This window comes from Silene latifolia, chromosome 11 (assembly GCF_048544455.1).
Source record: "Silene latifolia isolate original U9 population chromosome 11, ASM4854445v1, whole genome shotgun sequence".
Classification (NCBI taxonomy): Eukaryota; Viridiplantae; Streptophyta; class Magnoliopsida; order Caryophyllales; family Caryophyllaceae; genus Silene; species Silene latifolia.
Genome location: NC_133536.1, coordinates 100,395,805 through 100,419,229, shown reverse-complemented (window position 1 = coordinate 100,419,229; position 23,425 = coordinate 100,395,805).

Here is a 23,425-nt window from a genome sequence, read left to right as displayed (position 1 = left end):
CGGGGCTTATCACTCTGGCTGTCGCAACCGGACCACTGGAAAGACAAACCAGTTTTCAGGTGGTCGACATCGATGCCTCTTTCAATATGCTCTTAGGACGTCCCTGGATTCACGCCGCCAAGGCAGTTACTTCGACTCTCCACCAGAAAATCAGGGTCCCCTTCAACGGGAAAACGATCACAATTCCTGCTTCCCCGATCAAAGCTGTCATGAGAAAGGGAATAGCCTCCCAAGCCATTGAGGAGGATGATAATGAAATGTGGGGTTTCCAAGCTGTGAACACCATAACTGATGAATCAACACCCTCTGATTGTGACCCGTTCGCCAACCTCACAGTCAACCGTATCATGATGCGTCAGGGTTACTTCCCGGGTTTGCCGCTCAATCCACTGAAGGACCCATTGCCTCCCTTGAAACAGGCTAAGGTCCCCAACATTCCCTTCGGACTGGGCTATGAACCTACCGATGAAGACATCCAGGAGATGAAACTCCTAGTTCGAAAACGCAAGAAGCACGGGGTTATCCTCCGTCCCTACCATCTGACTCTCATTGGATACTTTGTCCCCGAGGGAGAGTCCGAGCTCTACCATGGCTTCCCGGAGACAATCTATGACTCTGTGGCCAGGGCTAGGTGCCCGGGGGTGGAAGTCTTCCAGGACTGCTACTTTATCCCCGACAACATCGAAGCTGCATCAACTGAGTCTAAGTCGTCACCATGCCTCGACGGACAAGCTGTCACACTTCTATTTGGGGAAGATAACATCAAGCACCTCGACTATGAGGACATTATCAACATCGCCCTGAAGGACAATCAATTTGACCCAATCGCCTTGATCTCCGACACTGACCCGGAGAAAGCTACCCAAGGCTGGAGGAAGACTGTCAAGTGGACCAATCGCCAAGGCCGCATCCTTAAGATCACAACTGGAGAAGGCCCTATGTTCAAGGAGGGAAGTGAAGAAGGATCTGAGTCTGAGTCTGAGTCGGGGTCAGAGTCTGTCATAGCTCCTAACACTCCTGATGTCCCAGTCAAGGTCCCCTTCCCACTGTTTTATCACAAAGTCGTGGCTGATTCTACTAGGGTCACCCCCACTCCCATGAAAGGTGACAACCTGGAGCCTGTTCCAGGGGCTACCTTCTCTGTTGTGTCGCCTCTGACTGACCACGAGATGTCTGTCCTTTCCGAGCTTTTCGCTCGTGTCAACTTAATGAACGCCAAGTTTGCTTACGACTCGTCTCATTTTAACTGCAATGCAATTCTGAATGACTATGAGGAATTTGACTTGAGTGACTACCCACCTCACCTAGCCAAAGAACTTGACAAACGGGAAACCAGAACCCCCAGCATTGAGGAGACCGAACCTATTAACGTAGGAACCGACAACACACCTCAAGAACTTAGGATAGGGACAACCCTGGACCCCTCGGAAAGACAACAGTTCATTGACCTCCTCCACGAATACAAGGACGTGTTCGCCTAGTCCTACAGAGATATGCCTGAGATTGACAGAGAAATTGCAGAGCACAGGATACCCATTAAGCCCGGAGTTAAACCTGTGAAACAGAAGCTACGCCGGATGTGTCCTGAATGGGCCCTGAAAATCAAGGAAGAAGTGGATAAACAGTTTAAGGCTGGTTTCATCAAAGTGTCTGAATACTCTGATTGGGTGGCCAACATTGTGCCGGTACCAAAGAAAGACGGAAGAATTCGGGTTTGCGTCGACTTCAGGGATCTGAACAAGGCGAGTCCAAAGGACGACTTCCCTTTGCCACATGTTGACATCCTGGTAGACAATACTGCCGAGCACGCTCTCCTATCATTCATGGACGGGTATGCTGGGTACAACCAGATTAAAATGGCTGAGGAAGACATGCACAAGACTGCGTTCACTACACAGTGGGGTACATATTGCTACACGGTCATGCCTTTCGGCCTCATCAATGCCGGAGCAACCTATCAAAGAACCGCTACCACTCTCCTACATGATATGATGCACAAGGAGGTAGAGGTATATGTCGATGACATGATTGTCAAATCAAAAGAGCGGAGGAGGTCAATGAAGAACGGGCCATCTACTACATCAGCAAAAAGTTCATTAAGTACGAGACGAGGTATACCCAACTGGAAAAGACATGCCTTGCCCTAGTATGGTCAACAAAGAAGCTGCGGCATTACATGCTCAGCTACACGGTCCACATCTACTCCAAGATGGACCCGGTTAAATACATTTTCGAAAAACCCGTACTAAACGGAAGGCTGTCTAGGTGGACACTCATGCTCTCCGAGTTTGATCTCAAGTTTGTGCCCCTTAAGGTTATCAGGGGAAGAGCAGTCGCCGATTTCCTGGAAGAGAATCCCGTCAACGAAGATCCAACGACCGACACCTGGTCACTTCTTGACGAAGACATCCTTTGTGCCGATTCCGACGCATGGGACCTATACTTCGATGGTGCATCTAATCTGAGAGGCTTCGGGGTAGGAATCCTTCTAATATCACCGGAGGGAGAACATGTTCCGATCTCGGTCAACCTGGACTTTGCCGTCACAAACAATGCCGCTGAATATGAAGCATGTCTCATCGGCCTACAAGCAGCCATCACACTTGGCATCAAGAGACTGAGGGTCCACGGCGATTCCTCGCTCATCATTAATCAGGTGTCCGGATCATGGAAAATCCGATCTGACAGCTTAGCTCCCTACCGAGCAAAGCTCAATCAAGAGGCCGAGTTCTTCGACCAAATCGACTACTTCCACTTGCCGCGAGAGGAAAATCAATTTGCCGATGCCCTGGCAAAACTGGCCGCGCTCGTCAACATACCTGACGACATGACCTCGATGCCCCTATGTGTCGAGAGAAGGAGCGAGCCAGCTCACATTTGTGCCATCAATGACGACGAGGAAAGCTATGATGAACCTTGGTACCAAGCCATCCTCAATTACAAAACCAAAAACGAATTCCCTCCCAACTCTGATCAAAGAGCCATCCGTTTGCTTGCATCACAATTCGTGATAAAACAAAACCAACTATACAAAAGAACACTCCAAGGAATTCTCCTCCTTTGCATCGACCATCACAAAGCCAAAAAAGTCATGGGAGAGGTTCACGGTGGAGAATGTGGCCCTCACATGAGCGCAATGATGGTAGCCCGAAAAATCATGTGGTTAGGCTATTACTGGACAACCATGGAAGCCGATTGCAGAAACTATGTCAAATATTGCCATAATTGCCAAATCTTCGCCAACATACAACATATACCACCATCCCTTTTATACACCATGACATCACCCTGGCCTTCCTTAACTTGGGGCATCGACATCATCAGAAAATTCAACCCTATAGGCACCAAAGGACATTGCTTTGTCCTGGTCGCCATCGACTACTTCACCAAATGGGTGGAAGCATAGTCCTATGCAGTCTTGACCGCCAAACAAGTGGCCAAGTTCTTTCAGGTCAACATCATCTGCAGATATGGGGTACCCCATGAAATCATCAGCTACCAAGGCTCCCACTTCTGGGCGGAAACACAAGCCTTGCTGGACAAATACAAAATCAAATGGCAGCGACCATCCCCATATCGTCCCCAAACCAACGGAGCGGTAGAGGCAGCAAACAAAACTCTTGTCATCATCAATCAGAAGATGCAAGATAATTACCGCAATTGGCCGAGCAAACTCCCATTTGCACTCTGGGATACCGAACCTCCATTCGAACAGCAACAGTAGCCACACCCTTCTACCTAGCATACGGTATAGAGGCGGTTCAACCAGTAGAGTTGGAGGTCCCATCTCTACGCATCCTACTGGAAAGTCAAGTTCCTTAAGTGGAATGGACCCGTCGAAGGTTCGAACAACTCACGCTTCTAGACGAACGACGACTCAATGCCTTGCACAACATCCATATATACCAACGATGTATACAACGGGCTTTCAACAAAAAGGTCTAACCCAGGAACATCAAAGAAGGCGACTTGGTCCTCAAGTCAGTTCGAGCACCGTTACCCGTCGATCCGAGGGGGAAATTCAAACCCAATTGGGCCGGGCTGTACCTGGTCAAGAAAATACTTTCGGGGGGCGCAGTGAGACTAAGTTTAATACTACGGTTGTATGTGTCTAAGGGTACTCTATCGAGTGGGTCTTACTATGTCGAGTAAGTAGTTTTTGACGCAAAACAGTAGGCTGCCTGTAGGGTACTCGATCGAGTAAGTTGGTGACTCGATCGAGTAAGGGACACTTGATCGAGTAAGTCACTTACTCGATCGAGTAAGTGAGTTTTACGGGCTGAGTTTGACGGGTTTTGTTAATGTCTCGAGATTAAAAATAAAAGGGCTTGTTATTATTTCTTAAACACTTTTCAACATCATAAACTTTTCAAGTGACGATTAGAAGTTACGTATCTTGCTTTTCTCGCATCATTGACAAATCCCTAAGCTACGTTCGTCGGATCATCTTGTTCTTTACATTGTTGTGATCCTCGTGTCGAGGGTAAGTTCCTTGTATAATTTATGTTGGGTTTCGTTGGGTTTCTTTAAAACCTTAATTGGGTATTGTTGGGGGTTTTGGGTGATTTGTATGGTTGTAGTAGTAATTGAATGTATGCATGTTATAGGAGGAGGATTCATTGAGGAAAGATTCTGATTAGCTGCTAGACCGTCTGTGGTGTTGGCTTTCCAGGTAGGGTTTCCCTACTCAGTATTGGCTACATAATATGTTGGTGATTGTTGTTGTGATTGTTGATTAATTATAATGTTGGATTTGTTTTGGTGATTGTTGATAGTATATTGTTGATTGGTTGTGTAACTTTTTGTGATCCTCGGGGTGTGTCCCTGGCTGAGTGGAGTCACTTGCGGGAGTGGCTTCACACCCTTGATTCTCCCCTTGTGGTTCCCGTCACAAGGGGATGTGCACATTAATGAACATGGGTTTATCGCTCGATGGAGATGAGCGGGGCTTAGGTGGGAACGACTGCGGTCCCCCACTGGCGGCGAGGAGTACTTGTTGCGATGGGTACTCTGGCAGGGCTACACAATTTAGTGTGTAGTCAGATGTATGGAGTTGGAGACGGAGTTGTGGAGATTGGTTTGAGCTGATTGAGCTGTTTGTGATTCTGTTTCGTTGTGACTATTGTTTTTATGTAATCAGTACTGACCCCATTAATTGTTTTAAAAACTGTGGTGATCCATTCGGGGATGGTGAGCAGTTGTTGAGCAGGTATGATGGCTTATACGAGGGATAGCTGGGATGGAGTCACCACCGGTCTTATAGTCTTCCGCTGTGTTTGAATTAGTAGTTTTAGTCTTTTAGATTTTGAGAACATTTATATTTCCTTTTTAACAGTTTTGGAGTTGGTTGTATCACTTAAACTTTATTAACATTTAAGTATGTTTCATTATTGTCTATTTGAGTATCATTGCCTCGGGAAACAGAGATGGTGGCGTTCTCATACCTTAAGTGGTCCTAGTAAGGCACTTAGAGTATGGGAGTGTCATAAAGTGGTATCAGAGCGACGATCTTGAAACCTGTAACCAAAGAACCTAATGAACATAGGGAGTTAAAGTAAAATGAACCCGGGTAGGAGTTGTAGGAGCTACTGCAAAGACTTGGGAGATGTCCTAAAGTCGTGAACTCGCCCTACAATTTTGAACTGGTCACCATGGGATGTGAGTCGGGATCGCTATGTGTTTATCTTGTGCAGTGTGTTTATATAGTAATGTGTTGTATAAATCGGTGGATGCTTGTATGTGGAGGATGGGAGTTGTGTAGTGAAGGAAGATGATGAGATGAATATATATGTTGTTAGTTGAATATAAGAATGACATGATGGTTGATTTATAACATGGCATATTAGAATATGGAAGAGAATGTAGGAAATATCGGTATACTTCCTTTAAGAAATTATGGATTATAACGAAATTATAATTATGAATACGAGTCATAAATGAAATAGCATAAACAAAATAGAGAGATTAAGAAATAACCTTTGGTCCTAGCACAATTGGCCTAAGAACAATATTGAAATCGATATCCTCCAATTAGTTGCACCCAAAATGCTTTGAGAAATGCCCCTCAATTTGCTAGAATGAGATCCCCTTTTTGCTTGAAGAGGAACCCTAACTTCTCTAATTAAATTTAGGGTTTTGATGTGAGTTTTTGTGAAAGAAAACAAGTGAGAAAAATGATCCTCCTTTCACTCCTCATATAACCGAAATAAGGAGTGAAAATAGGGAAGATCTTTTCTCTTTTTTTTCTTCCTCTAATTCGGTCAAATGGGAGTCCAAATTGGGAAGATTTATTTCTTCCTTTTTTATCTCCCTTTTACCGAAATTACACCAACAATAAGGAAAAAAATATCTTCTTATTTTAGGTTGGTTTTCTAAATGTATATATGTATATTAATTATCAATTGTCATTAATGTTGTCCTGTATTAATAAGTCCACACACTTAATACCGGTCCGTCATCATTTATTATGACAATATCGTATAATATATACATTAACTATAAATATCGCATATTTATAATTTGCTAATTAAATATAACTGATTACATTTAATTACGAATTAACATCTTAATTCGTTCAAGCTAACATTATATATACATTAATTAAATATAACTGTTTATATTAAATTTACGAATTGACAGTTAATTCGTCTTAGCTAATATTATTTAATTGTATTAAATAATCGTCTCATCATCACATTGACTAACTGTTTAGTCAAATACATGGACTAACCTTTTAGTCATATTAGGCATCAATGTGATTACATTTCCATAATCACATTTCCTAAACACATCCTTTAGGTGTGACTTTTAGGGACCAGTTGATCACCGCCATCAGTATGATAATAACGTCAAACTTTCTAGCAAGCCAACCGTTATTAAGTAATCGTTAATCAACTTATATACTAAGTATACCCTTGTGAACCTATAAGAGATTTATAAATGTTATCACACTAATTGTGGAGGACACAAGCTCCAACAATCTCCCACTTGTCCTCACAAGTGTATGTGCGATAACCGATTCTCATATCCTAAAATTTCTCCCACTCAATGTAAAACAATTTGCAAAATCCGTATTCACAAAGGTCGTATTTTACAAGTGATCAATATCAAGAGTCGTTTCCCCGACTAGAGAGTAACTTAACTGATAAACGAATCATCATTCGAGCATGGCCATGCATTTCAGTTACAACTCCTCGAGTGGCCCTGAGAAATAACTAAACCTGATAAACATGGGATATTTTCTTCAACTCGAATCCTGCAGATATAAGCACAGTATGAAATGACCCAGAAAAAATCTGCTTAGCCTCCTGTTACGGCAGACCATGAGAAAGAAACCAAAGTCACCCAAAAACTGCCTTAATCTCAAGAGACAGTCGATAGTCAAAAGAATCGACTCTAGGAACACAATGGACGTCCAATACACGACCTGGCACCGAATGTTTTTAAACATTTAGGACTCCATTACGTTGTCACAATTTTTGTCCTACGAGATATCGTTATAACTCGTATCTGTGATCGATCAGCCAACTGTTTGACTTATGGCTCGTTGAACCCACCATCAATCGACTGCACAATATAATAGCCAGAGTTATCAACTCATGTAGGCGATTACGGACCAAAACAAATATAATGTAATTCAGTTCACTTTGTGGCGTTCAATGTTCTCGGTACAATCCACATGAAAAACAAAATATGAAATAAAACGATGAAGTTATAAATAGTATATGAAAAAGATAATGTATCGAATCCATAATCAACTACTACAACTTAGGAACACGTTTAATTCCCATGGAAATACGTGCCCTTCATGCTTATCATAATTCAACGGTTTAGTGAGAGGATCCGTGATGTTATCATCCGAAGCTATCTTGACAATCACTATCTCCTCTTGCTCCACGTAATCACGGATCAGGTGAGCTTTCCGATGTACATGTCTAGACTTGTTGCTAGACTTAGGCTCCTTAGCCTGGAAGATGGCACCTCTATTGTCATAATAGATGATGATCGGGTCATTCGAATTAGGAACTATCGTAAGTCCTTGTAAGAATTGACGCATCCATATAGCTTGCTTTGCTGCTTCCGAAGCGGCATAGTACTCGGATTCAGTAGTAGAATCTGCTACAACATCCTGTTTGGAACTCTTCCACTGACCGCAAAGACCATTAAGAGTGAAGACGAACCCGGACTGAGATTTTGAATCATCTCGATCCGTTTGGAAGCTAGCATCTGCGTAACCGATTGCGCATAGCTTAGTATCTCCTCCATAAGTCAATACCCAATCCTTAGTCCTCCGTAGGTACTTGAGGATGTTTTTAACTGTTATCCAGTGTGTTTCACCTGGATTCTTTTGGTACCGACTCATCATACTCAATGCATATGCCACGTCTGGACGTGTGCATATCATGGCATACATGATTGATCCTATGGCTGATGCATAAGGAACACGACTCATGCGCTCAATCCCTTCAGGCGTCGTGGGTGACTGAGACTTACTCAAATGCGTCCCAGACGTCATTGGAAGGTTCCCCTTCTTGGAGTTGGTCATGCTGAACCTTTCAAGAATCTTATCCAAATAAGACTCCTGACTCAGTGATAACATCCGTCGTGATCTATCTCGATAGATACGGATTCCCAATATGCGTTGTGCCTCACCCAGATCTTTCATCTGGAAATGGTTCTTCAACCATCCTTTTACCGAAGATAAGAGAGGAATGTCATTCCCAATCAAGAGTATGTCATCGACATAAAATATCAAGAAAACAATCTTGCTCCCACTCGACTTGATATATAAGCATGGTTCTTCGACTGATCGAGTGAAACCATACTCTTTTATCACCTGGTCGAAGCGATGATTCCAACTCCGAGAAGCTTGCTTAAGTCCATAAATGGAACGCTTACGCTTGCACACTTTCTTAGTATTTTCAGGATCTATGAAACCTTCGGGTTATACCATGTACAACTCTTCCTCCAAATAACCGTTTAAGAAGGCGGTTTTCACATCCATTTGCCAAATTTCATAGTCATGAAAAGCGATCAAGGCTCTCACTTCCGGGCGGAAACTCAAGCTTTGCTGGACAAATACAAAATCAAGCGACATCGATCATCCCCCTACCGTCCCCAAACTAACGGAGCGATAGAGGCGGCGAACAAGACTCTTGTCACCATTATCAAGAAAATGCAAGACAACTACCGCGATTGGCCGAGCAAACTCCCATTCGCACTCTGAGGATACCGAATCTCCATTCGAACACCGACAGGCGCCACACCCTTCTACCTAGCATACGGTATGGAGGCGGTTCAACAGGTAGAGTTAGAGGTCCCTTCTCTACACATCCTACTGGAGAGTCAGGTCCCTGAAACGGAATGGACCCGTCGAAGGTACGAGCAACTCACTCTTCTAGACGAACGACGACTCAACGCCTTGCACAACGTCCAGCTATACCAACGACGTATACAACGGGCATTCAACAAGAAGGTTAAACCCAGAAACATCCAGGAGGGCGACCTGGTCCTCAAATCAGTTCGAGCACCGTTACCCGTCGATCCGAGGGGGAAATTCAAACCCAACTGGGCCGGGCCATACCTGGTCAAGAAAATATTTTCGGGGGGCGCAGTGAGACTGAGTGACCTAGATGGGGAGGATTTTACAAACCCGACCAACCTAGACCAACTCAAGAAATACTACCCTTGAACCATAGCAACCAACGACCTAGCCTAGTTTTACAACTAGCAACCACCTTAACCCTTTTCAAGTCAAGTTCCTCAACGCGTTCTGATTTGATATTGCATGTTTTATCGAGTCTAAGCTGCGGCACCTTGCCCGTTTCAAAGGTCCTTTGATCTGTCAAAGGCAACGTCCATTTGCACTAAAACAAAAACCCCCTGAACTACGAGCATGGTTTGATTTCACCTCTTCAGGTGAATACGTAGGCAATCCTTCTTATACAAGAGGGATACAACCACAAAACCCAAATAAATTCACAAAAACCCCCTGAACTACAAGCATGGTTTAATTTCACCTCTTCAGGTGAATACGTAGGCAGTCCCTCTTATGCATGAGGGATACAACCACAAAACCCAATCAAATTTACAAAACGTTGTGAACTACGATCATGGTTTGATTTCACCTCTCCAGGTGGATACGTAGGCAGTCCTTTCCTACACAGGAAGGATACAACCATTCCCACAATAAAAAAAAAACATCCCCATCAAAAAGAGGAAGGGAAACCATTCCCTTTCCCACCAAAATACAAAAAAAAAGCCTTTCTCCCTTTCCACAAAATACCACTTTCCCAAGTGCAAATGTTTAGGACGATTCAAATCGAATTGCCTTTACAAAATGGATGGAAGAAACAAGCGTTAACAATTTTCGACACGAGCAATCCTCTTATTTAATTAATAATGGGAGGGATTTCAAATACAACAACGAATAAAGTTCGACGAGTCTACAACTTGTCAAAGCTAAGGTGTCAACTAAAACACCTCGCATAATAAAACTAGCACAAAACACACAACAACTAGTTAGTACAACATACTAAAAACTCACAACAATAATACAACATAATAATAAAGTGGGTAATGGGGGTCTTCACTCTTCCATTCTACCCTTGCCTTTTCCCTCGGGGTACATCTTCCCCTTGTTCCTTTTGTTGGCCCGCCTAGCATGGATTTCCTCCTCGGAGCGGATCCTCAACGGATCTAAGACGGCGACGACCTCCGGTCTAGCACAAGATCCCATATTCGACCCAAGACGAGCCAATGCACTGCCCACCATATTCTTGGGGCCGGAACTCCTCCTCTTCGGTGGTCTCATCACATCAGGGGTAGCTCCATCGACATACTCCTAAAAGAAGGCACGGTTGGCTTTGCCAACCTCCCGATACTTCAAGTCGACAACCTCGTCCTTAAGAAATTTGGATCTCTCTTCCAAGGACGAAGCTCGTGACCACTTGACATAAGCAGGAGTCACCCATGTCGTGGCAACGGGGTTTGGTACCTCCCAAAGCGGCCGAGTGGCCCACCATCTTTCGAAGAACTCCACAAGTTCGGAGTTCCGGAAAACATTCTCTTGGACAAGTGTATCTTGAGCGGGCAGCTTTTGTTGACGCCCCATTTGCCTCATGAGCCTTTCGGGATATATGAAGGAAATAACCTTCAAACCCACCACCATCAAAGAACGAGGACTAGCACCCGAAGCGGGCAACCCCGTAAAGCACCTCAAGTGCCACCACGGCACCACCCAACGGATGTGAGGACCACCCTCCTCCGCCAATCTCGCGGCCCAGTAAGCCTCGGTGGAAGCAAAACTATCCGGGTACAACTTCTTCCTCATGGTAAGATGACGGAAGGAATAAGAAGAAGAATCAACCGGAGGCTCTACATACCTTAGCCTCTCCAATAGCCACACTTGGAGGATCCTTGGGGATCCGAAAGAGGGAGCTTCTCCACAAGAGCCTTCCTTGTCCAAAGCTTGGATGATCTCGCCAAGCACCAACCATGATGGATCTCTACCATGCTCCATTTGCTCAATCACATGAATAAGGGTCATGCTACCATAACATTTTGACCCTTCCTTCTTCAAGACATCAACAAAGAGGTACACATGGACAAGGCAAAATGCAAGAGACCTTCTCCTAGCCACCTCCGAGACATTAACATCTAATCGGTTTGAAAAGATGTTGATAAGAGCCAACATATCCACACCATGTGGAGAAAGAAGAAAGTTGATTTGGCTTGTGGACAAGCCCAACATGGAACGGAATTTCTCCTTGTAGCACAACCGAGTCGGAGGAAGCACCGGAACACAACCCGACCACCCACCAATGGCTCCAACTTCTTCGGCAAGAGGACAAAGCTCACCTTTCGGGAAAACGAAAACATGATGTTTCGAATCCCAAAACCGAGGACATGCTTCAAGAAATGAAGGTTGCACCTTGACTTGACGAAGCACCAACAATTGACCAACTCCCATGCAAACGAGTTGATACTTTTCGGGAGGCGACAAATCCCGGCACCATTGTCGCAATGCGTTCTCAAAAGCATCCATGAAATATTTTTGTGGAAGAAGAAGAGGTTTTGTAGAGATGATTTTGTGTTTCGGATGATGAAACAATGAAGCGCAAACGTCCCTATTTATACAAAGTGATCAGCGCATTTTTCAGAAAAAGGGGAGAGCCGGCTTCCATCGCCAGGCTGCTCGCGCCTCTTTGAGGCTTTCCCAGGATTCCCGCTGTTGACTTGTCTCTTTCAACTTGTGCTTTCTCCTGACACCTCAAACCTCTCGCCAGGAAGCTCATGCCTCTTCGGGATGATCCAGGACGTTTTGTGTTACCTCGCACTCACATTTCCTTGTTTTCGCGTTTTACGAAATCCGACACGGTTTTCCATGACGCAGCTTTAAACATACGATTTTTTTCTTTTTTTTTTTTTAAAAAAAGGGGGGAAGGGCTAGTCACCCCGATCCACGACGGATCGTTTCCATGACAGTCGAAATTCCGAAAACTTTTCGCTTTTTCGCAATTTTCCATCAAAAATAAAAATCGAAAATTGATAACACGACATCAGTTTTCTTCAAAAATTAAAGCACTCACAAATTCGAGTCTTGATCTCAAAAATCAAAAATCAAATATACTCGTAAAATTCCCTTTCTAAAATTCTTTCCTGACGGTTTGAGTTTGAATTTTTCGAGTCGCAAATCAATTTCAATAATTTCGATGCAATTTAATTCACAACACGAGTTAATCGCTCAAATTTTCAAATCAACTCCTTTTGAATTCCGAACGTGACGATTCGACGCGGAATTTTCAAAATTCATTTCAAATTTCAAAATTCAATTTTAGCTCCAAGTCATCTTGGTTAATTTTGGTTTTCGATCAAATGCTTTACGTGTTTTCAATCAAATGCTTCTACGTGTTTGCGCTTATGTATATATGCTATCTGTTGCCTGTTTTCTACACTAACGATGCAGGAACTGGTGCAAAGCAAAAGGAGAATTAACAGCCGACAGCGCTCCTCCGAAACACAACACAAAAAGCCAAAATCACAAAATAAACCACAATCCAAAAACACATATATACAAACCGCCTCACGCAAAATGTAAATGTGTACAGACAATAGTCCAAGACACGGACAAACTACAACAACTACTCAACGTCTCCCGTCGGGCTAGTCCTGGTCTGACTAGGAGTCGCCGCTAACGCAGACACCACCACATGCTCAGGCTCCCTCTCCGGGGAACTCTCCAGCGTCTCCTGCTCCATCACGACACGGAGCTCCTCTGCCGCAGCCAACTGAGCCCTGAGAGAGGCAATCTCCGCGTCTCGGCTTCGCACCTCGTCCTCACGACGCCTCAAATCCTGGTCCCGACGGATGATCCCCAGCTCCTGGCCCTCGATCGTCGACCTGGCTGCCTCCAACTCAGCACGGACCCGAGCAAGCTCCGCCGGATCCGCAGTACCCTACAAAACACAATAACAGATCCTCAAGATCTAAAAAACGTGAAATACAACATAAAATACACAAAAACAGCACACAAAAGTACCTGAGAAAGCCGAGCCTCCCTCGCAGCCAGGTCACCAGCAAGCGCCCTCCAGCGGTTATCCATCCGCCACAAGTCCTGGTGACTAACAGTCGTCACCTACAAATCAAAAATGTCCTTCAATACAATGTAAGGCAAAGTGTAACGGAGGAAAATGTTCAAGTCAGGAACTCACCCTCAGAACGGTCAACCTCCACTCCATGCCAGCATCAGTCACCTCGGCCGCCGCGGGCTCCGGTAAGCGCAACTGAAGCTCCTCGCCGCCAGGCCCCTGAAAAGTGGTCTCCGTCGGGAAAGCTGGGGGCTGAGTCCTCATCAGCAGGTCGACTCCCTACCATTTGGATCCACATCAAAGATGACAAACCCTCCTATTAAGAGAGGCAATGAAAACAAAAGAGCAGAGGAAAACATACCTCGATCGGGTACCAAGCAAACCTCGACAACCGGAAGGTGTCGTAGTCGACGTCCTACAGCAACAACTCCTCACCTCCCTGATCGTGAAGGTGCTCCTCAACCTCATCAGGGGTCGACTCCTAGAACAACACCCTAGGCGGGTCAACCGGCACGACGAAAGTCTCGGTGAAGCACTGACGAACTAAACGCTGGCCCAAGTACCAAACCGGCTCAATCGCCGTCTCCAAGTACAAACGCAGAGAGCTGCGAGGCCGCAAACGCTCCCTGATGGCAGCCGGTACGCCCGTGTAGTGCTCCCAAGGCCGGCCAACAAACTGCATTCAAGACAAGGCTACTAAGCTAACTGGGGGCTTCATAAGCTACCTAGTCATCCTATCTCTATCTATTTCTATAAAGGAGAGGGGGAAGAGAACAAGAGCTTACGTCAGCAATCCGAAACTTTTCACACGACGCCTTCAGTCCTCGTAAGTCGACTTAATCGACTTCTTCCGAGCCACCGTCCAACCCCTCACAGCAGGGTAGGTCGAGGGAACACCGTCTATGGTCCTCGAACGCAGAGGAGTGAAGTAAGCATACAACCAAGCCTGTAATAAAACACAGGAAGCACAAATCAACTAATTTCTCAAAAATTGCCAAAATCAAAATTAAAATCAACCTCAAAAAACTACCACAAAAAAAAATACTCGTACCTCAAAGATGAGGCCGGGGCCAACCAAAACAGGAGCACTACCCTCTCCTACTGTCTCCGGACGCACCGCCGCGTGCAAGTACCGGGTGAAACTCGCCAGAGCCGGCATAACCCAGTCAAACCGACCCAAAGTGTCAAGGTCAGTAAGGAGAGGAAGCACTTTGGTCGACAAGCGCTCACCCTTGTCACCAAAGTACGTGGCACCCAAGAAGTACCACAACCACAGCCTCGCCTCTTTCGTGTCGGCCTCAACCTCTGCCTCCGGACTCTCCAACGGCGCCGGAGTAACACCTGCCACCCTCCCAGTGAAGTGGTCCTTCACGTACGAACTCGCGATCAAGTACGGAGTGACGTCGGATGGCTCCGGCAAAGCAGTACCGATCAAAGCAGTGACCGCAGGAGAGGACACTCTCTCCGGCGTCTCGGTAAACTCAATGGGCAACTCGCCACAGGGAAGGCCGGATACCATGGCAAAGTCCTCTAAAGTCACGCCGACCTCCCCAAACTCCATGTGAAACGACGACGTCGTATCCCAGTACCGATCCAACATGGCGCGGATGAGACACAGGTTCGCCCTAATCGAAGACCTGTGAATGTCCCGCCAGGCTGCCACCAACGGCCCAAAAGCCGACCTCTCTATCAACGCCCTCGTCCCAGCTCGGAGAACGTCGTAGAAACCCAAATAGGTAGAGAAGCCCGAAAAAGTCCTCATGGTGCCAATCTCCTGAAATCAAAAACAAACAACGTCAGAATGCCTATTCAGGCCCGACACTTCAAAAGTGACAAAATTCGATCGAGGAACACGACTCACCAAGCCCTCGTAAGCACGGTAGGAGAGGTGCCTATCTAGTCGAAGCAACAACTGGCTACCTTCAAAACCCTCTGCCCAAGCAGGCGCGGCCCGCAAGTGCAACCCCCGCGGGGCTGTAGCTCGCCTGGCTCTTCAGCTCGCAACGTCGGCATCATCCTCGGCCGTCTCCGCCCTCCGTCTCTTATGGCCGCGAGACTCAACGTGATGGATATGGCCCATCTCAACGACCCTGGTGACGTTCTGTAACGTCTGTCTGGTCGCCCGGGGACAACGTGGCCTCGTAGAAATCCTCCTCCCGGAGGTACCAGCCTCGGACCCAGTCTGAGCTCTCCCAGTGACAGTGGCCCCAACAACGGGCACCTCACGCTCCTCAACGGCCCCCGCGGCCCCAACAACCTGCTCAGGAGGTCTCTCCTCCTCGGTAACGTCCTCCACAACCACGGTGGGTACACTAACCGGAGTGCTAACCGGCCCCGTCCCGAACAGCTCCTCAAAAGTCGCAGCAAGGGATTCAGCCTGTCCCGAACACTCTCCTACAAAAAAACGTCAGCCGAAATTTCGGCATTACGACGGCATGAAATGGACAAATCCAAAAAGAAAGCAAAAAACAACAACCTGCAAAACAAAACAGGGGCAATCCCGCCCAAAATCCATCCAAAACAACAAAAACAAAAACGCACAAAAAACGACTCGCCCATCTTTTTAAGCAAAAGACGAGTCAAAACCACAAAAAATCGGCATTCCAAGACCCCTGCAAGGTCCGCCAACAAACCAAAATACATTCCCGACACAATGGGGTATTTTTCTACGGCTCAAAAAAGCAATTTATACGCTAATTTGAGCCCAAGTCGGTCAAAAATTCAAAAACGACCGCAAAAAGGCAAACGTGATTTTATCACACCTCAAAGCGACCTAAACTACCAATGAGGTCCATTTTAAGGCCAACTGACTCAATTCAAGCCCAAACAGACACTTATTTTGTCAGACATAAGACCGTCACAAAAGGAAAAAATCCAATTTTGCCCACAATACTCAACAAAGGTCCATAAATGGCGAATGACGGGTTCTCCCAACTACAATACAACCTAGTGGGACCCACTATCCAAGCAAATAAACTTGGCATTGCGAAATGAGGCGGTTTCTCACCTCACTCACGTTTTTCGAGCATAGGGGGCCGGAACGGGGACCAAAATGCAAACTAAAAGCACCCCTATACTCCTAAACAGGTTTCTAACCTAATGCACTCATCAATTTCACTCAAAATGGGCTCAATCGAAACGCCCAATTCGATTTTTCTAGGGTAAAATTCGCCCTAATCCAATTAAGCTAAAGATCAACAAATTTAAATGGATTCATGAGGGAGTACATACCTTGAGATGACATTGTTGATGATAGCACGAACTCAAACGAGCTAGAAGGTCCAACAATGGCGATCTTAGCTTGTTTTTGAGAAGATGAAGTGATGAATGAAATGCAGCCTGAACTCGTGTCTTTTACAGAAAAAAGGGAAGCCCCTTTGGTTCGCAAGGTGGCTCACGCCTCAATCAGGCCTCCCTTGCTTTTTCACCGAAATTAGGGCTTTGGCCCAATTTCGTGTGTTAAACTTCAAATTTTCATTGACGATATTAAAGGTCGTCATTTTCTTAAAGACAAAAACAAATAGTGAAAATTTAAATTCGCTGTTTTCGAAAATTTCAAACAAACGGCGATCAAAACCGCCAATTTCAAAAATAATGGTGAAATCAAAATTCACTATTTTCCTTCAAAAATTTCAAAGATAATAGTGAAAATTCAAGATTCGCTATTTCTTCAAATTCCCAAACAACGGCAATTAAAACCGTCGCTTCAAAATTAATAGTGAAGATTCCAAATTCACTATTTCCATCAAATGTCAACGGCGGCACATAAACCGTCACTTCAATTAATAGTGAAAATTCCAAATTCACTATTTCTACCAAATGTCAGCGGCGGCACATAAACCGTCACTTCAATTAATAGTGAAGATTCCAAATTCACTATTTCCATCAAATGTCAACGGTGGCACATAAACCGTCACCTCGAACGTAATAGCAGATTTAAAATTTGCTATTTCCTTCAAAATTCAAACAAACAGCGATCGAAACCGCCACTTCAAATTCAAAGAAGAACGACGAACGGTGAAGATTCCAAATTCACTATAACAGCAGGGGGCTTCCCCGCGAAACCCGCTCATTTCGAAAACAGTGATAGTGAAGATTTGACTTCACTATTTCCACAGCGGCATCATGAGCTCGTTACTTTCAAAACAAGCCCATTTGACGCGGCTATGCTCACGGTCTGTTAACCGACTACCATGGCTGGCGAGCCTTTGTCCGCAAACATTCAAGGACACATCCCGAAGATGCCTCGGGTACATTTCCTTATCATGGCTGGCGAGCCTTTGTCCGCAAATATTCAAGGATAGATCCCGAAGATTCCTCGGGTATATTTCCTTACCTCCTTACCATGGCTGGCGAGCCTTTGTCCGCAGATATTCAAGGACACATCCCGAAGATGCCTCGGGTACATTTCCTTACCTCCTTACCATGGCTGGCGAGCCTTTATCCGCAAACATTCAAGGACACATCCCGAAGATGCCTCGGGTACATTTCCTTACCACAGCTGGCGAGCCTTTGTCCGCAAACACGCAAGGACGTATCCGAAGATGCCTCAGGTATGACTCCTTCTTATGGCTAGCGAGCCTTTGTACGTAGTCTAACGGACTTTAAATGACCCGCACGGATAGTCGACAGACTCTAAACTGTTGCCGACGACAGGTTCTTGGCTCGTACCCTCGAGTCGCCTTGGCGTCGCCCTTTCCGACGGCAGGTCCTTGGCCCGAATCCTTTCGAGCCGCCTCGACGTCGTTTGGGTCTCCAGGTTGTAATCTTCGATTGACCTGGGGGCTCTACTTTGACCTTTGCCCTGTCCAAGCCTGAGTCAAAGTGGGGGCTCTGTAGATACCCAGTATCTGTTGAGACTCCAACAAACACCCGATGATTATCGGACTACAACATGCTTTGGAATCGCGGCGTTTGATCGACAGTTTGTGTACAACTTGACGTCGAAAAACATAAAACGATTTTGAAAATAAAACATTTCAAAACATTTCAAAAATACCTGGAGTGTTTAATGCACGACGACGGGGTCGCAATGATACTAACTAGAGTCAAAACCGACACCGAGCCAAAAACCGACTCGAAATTCAAATCCCGACTCCAACAACGAGTCAAACCAAGTCAACCACCAAAAACAAAACATTTCAAATCTTCTACCTTAAGTTTTCCCGGATTCATGTTGGTCAAGTACCAAACATGTGACTACAAAACCTAGGATAGAACAAATCATGATTGCGTTTGTTGTGAAAGCGACAACTCACCTCGAAGAACTGCGACGTGGCTCGCGCCTCTTTGAGCAGCCCAGGTGGCCACGTCGCTCAAAACTCACATAACCACTCATTCTCCTAAAAATACCCCTCAAATGCCACCCATTTGAGACTTACGCGAGAGTCCGCCCCCTCACATCTCCCTTAAACTTCTATACAATACTTCTTAAGTCACAATCCGACGCGTATTTACGACCTACCGATCGTAAATACAAGCCTTACACATTTTTTGGTACCGTCATCGTGCATTAAATCACTTGACCGACCACTTCGACCACTACACCGTCACTAATCTTAAAACACTCTTTTTACTTACCAAAACGGTTTTAAACCGCGTTTTTTCCGACCAAACGAGTTGTTACACTTACGTCGGTCACTCGCCATAACCAAACATGTAAGTATAAGGGTGTAAAAATCCTCTTTTATTATGTTTTCATTTGTTTCATGATTATAACATGCTAAAACGTGCATAACATGAAGCAAAACATGGAATAAACGAGCCAAAACTGATTTTTGGTCTGAGGCAGAAGCCCCTTAGGTCGCCAACTTACCCGCGCCTAAATGGGGTGTTCAGACCAGAGATCAACCGTGTTTGTTCTCGTCATTTCCCTTTAATTCATGTTCATATTTGTAATCGGTTTTCACCATTCCGAATATTTTCGAACCCTTTTTATTTTATTTTATTTGTTTTAACCATAAAACATTTTTTCACCCTTGGTTCCTCATACCATGACGGTTAAATCCGTGTTTCGGTGATAATATTTGGTTAATGACATCTAAAAGGTATTTTAAAACCTTTTATTTCATTTCTTTACATTTTCAAATAAATGTATTACTCACCAACACAAAGTCATCCTTGGTTCTACATACCATGCCGGATTTTAACCCGGGTACGATGATGAGTATCGACTAATTACATTCAAATGGACTTAAAACAATTAGTCCATAATTATTTTCAAAACTTTCATGTCAAGTTGCCAAATCGAACCCGACACCGAATATTATCAAAATCATGATGATTGTTCGAGTATAGTTCTTCAAATCAACAAATGCGGTCTAAACGACCCCTTCAAATCAAACCGGGTTCAAATACCCATTTTCAACACGTTTTATAACGTTTTCTAAAAGGTCAGAACACGGCACATAAACCGTGGGCTAACCCGCGCCTAAACAGGCCCTCCATTTCTCATTTTCAAAACCAGAGGGAGGCCTCTTGTATCGCCGGCTGGCTCGCGCCTCATATAGCCATCTGGTACAGGGCCTGTTCCCTTCCAGCATTAATCTAGGACGATCCCGACTCCGGCTAGCCCGGATATAGGACGGATCAGATGACTATTCAAAATCATGTTTGTAAAATACTAAGACAAATGGATCATGTTATGCACCCTAAACCTAATACGGTAAATGGATGTTTAATTTCCGTCTTGCATGCAAATCAATCATTAATCCAACTCGACATCTTATTCTTGATACTTGGATTAAATCAATCGACTTAGAAAGCTCTCACATGTTAGGTTTAAATTATTGGATGCGCATTCATGCATTTAAACCGTTTTATCAATTTTTGCATTCAACCAACCAAGATCGATCAGTAGAGGCCGCTAACGCGGGCGGGATTGGGTGTCTGATTAAAGGGCTTCCCAATACGTACCTTCACCTCTTACTCAGAAACTTTGGATAGTGGACGACCTTATCCAGGGCGTACGAGAGTCTCTCTAGAGATAGGATGCTAAAGAGGGACGATTTCCTTATCTTTAGTACCTATGTCAAACACTGCTTTGTGCTTCGATTTGACCGAGGTATAAAGTGGATTTCGAAAGGGTTCCAGGCATCCCACAAATGCTTGGTGGCGACTCCGAACATCTCTAATCGTTTCGAGACCCTTACTGAGACGAAACCGACCGATCTAAAGCGATCCGGTCGAAAGCATTTTTATGCCGCCGAGCGTGGCTTTCAAAAGACCGTTGTACGTCCACGGATAGGTTGGGCTTGCAGGTGGGCCATGTCCACAGCGTGTTTCAGTTAAAAGTAGGCTTCTGTGTCATGACCTTTGCCCTGGTGGTATTGGCAATAGGCATTGAGATTTCAGATACGGGTTTTCTTGGCCTCAGACGGGTCTAGAGTGGGTCCAATTGGCTGTAGTTTCTCCTGGTCCATGAGTCTTTTTTGGGCACTGGCATAGGTTATTCCAAAGTTTGTGAATAACCTTTAAGGACGTTCAGTTTTGTTCGTGGTTGGTTCGAGGAGGTTGACCTCATCGATTTTGTTTGTCTGGCCATAGGGGCGAGATCCAGTTCATGTAGATCCCTGGTAGCCTCTACCAGTGGTTTTGGCTAGGACACCCTTGCAGAGGTCGTCTTCAATTCGGGTTCCGAGGATTTGTAGGTCCTGGAACGTTTTGATGTTTTGATACCTCAGCAGGTTGGCATAAACTGGACGGAGGTTGTTGACAAACTTCTCCCCCAGAGTTGTTTCACTCGCCTTACTGACCAATTGAGTGCTTACCCTCCTCTAACGGGTTAGGTATTCTGTGAACCCTTCCTTATCATTCTGAGTCAGGACTTCAAGAGTGCGGGTGTTGGCTTGGATTTCGACGTTGTCGGCGTACTGTTTAGCAAATTTGACGGCGACTTCGTCCTAAGTGGTAATGCTCTTGGGGTCGAGGGAACAGTACCATTGGAGGGGAATCGGTTCCAGGGACGATGGAAAGATCTGGGTAAAGAATTCATATTTGACCCCCTTGTTAGATATGTAATCCTTAAAGGCCCGAATGTGATTGAGCGAGGCCTCCATTCCCTTCAAATTAAGTAAATAAGTCAAGGTAAAGTTATCGGGCAATTGATCCCCAATGGGTTTGAATCTTCGATTGTTCTCAAGGTGGATGTTGTTACCACGGGCTAGGAGTTGTTCCTCCAAGAGCTTGAGCCTTTTCTTGGTTTCAGTCAAAGGCGGAGTGTTGTGTTCTCCGGTTTCCCTCTTTTCCAAGGTGTCGATACTGGTCTTGACACGGTCCAGCGTGAGCTTGAGTAATGTTCGTAGAATGGCTAGCTGAGCAGTCATGAGATCTCTGTTATCATCATTGTTATTGGATGATGCTGAAGACGGGGCCACGGCTCTGAGGCACAAAATGGCTCACGTTACATCCCAATCCGACATAGCTTAACAACTAAACGCAGACAACTCAAAAGACGGGCATACACTTCAGACTCAACAAGATGAGGGTAACCGTGTGTGGTGCCTCGGTGCTGACTCGATTCATGATGTGACGGTGTTGACCGGGCTTTGACCCGCGTCCAACATAATGGCGTGACGCCGTTGGACAAGTCTCAAGGTGAGACGACTCGTAAGTAAAGACCCATAAGTACGCTTGCTTTGACTCGACAGACACGATGCAGAATTGGAATGGTGGACTGAAATTTTCGAAAATAGAAAGTTTAAAAAAGATACATTTGTCGCTTTGTCGCTTCGAAATTCGGTCAGTTCAAAAGTTGTCTTATGTTTGTTTTTAAACGACGGTATTAGTTGTAGTTGCGTAGGCTCTGAAAACAATGTGTTGTTTTCAAAGACGATTTTTGAAATTCAAAATCGTACGTTTTGAAAATCGAGTTTTGGAAGGTTTGGAAAGGTTGTGGTCCCGGCGATGGTGTATGGTCCTCGGGATTTGAAAAAGCTTTGAAAAACGGTGTGTGCCCTTTTCGGGTTTTGAAAGAGCCATCGTGTCGGCGCGAGACGGGTTAAAATCCGTGTCTTGACGCGGCGATTATAACGGCGTAAAAAGGTGTTTTTGAAATGGTTGTGAAAACCGGGTTTGAAAATCGTCGTTACGACGGCCTAAAAAGGCGTGCTTTTTGAAATGGTTTGTAGAAAACCGGGTTTGAAAATCGTCATTATGACGGCCTAAAAAGGCGTGCTTTTTTAAATGGTTGTAAAAAACCGGGTTTGAAAAACGTCGTTACGACAGCCTAAAATGATGTGCTTTTTGAAGTGGTTGTAGAAAACCAGGTTTGAAATTTATCATTACGACGACCTAAAAAGGCGTGCTACGGTCGGCGAAAGACCGAGGTTTTGAAACGGCCATTATAACGGCACAAAAGGTGTTTTTGGAAAGTTTGAAATGACACAGAAGGACTTATGATCACATAACACATAAGCACTCGCAGTTCATTATATTATGCATAATGCTGACACGGGTTTTGGCTTAAAAGAGTGGGTTACACACCAAGCGATCAAACCCCGATTTTCGAGAGGGATACCAATCCAAACAAAATTTGTAAGGAGGGTGCCCTAGCCTCGTGCACGAAGGAAATGAAAGCTCTTTAACGAAACAGAAATGTGTAACGTCAACGGTATGCTTGACTCAATCAGGATTCGAAACGCAGGGATAAGAAAACTCACGCCAACGGGACGAGCTAATTGGTCGATAAAGGTTAGGTTGTGGGCCCGGAAAAGGAACCCGACTTATGACCGTAATATCAATTAATGTATTTCAACCAAGACCTCGTTCGAGTCTCACCATATAGGGATCACAATGACACAAGTGTCCTAGTTATCCCCAGCGGAGTCGCCAATCTG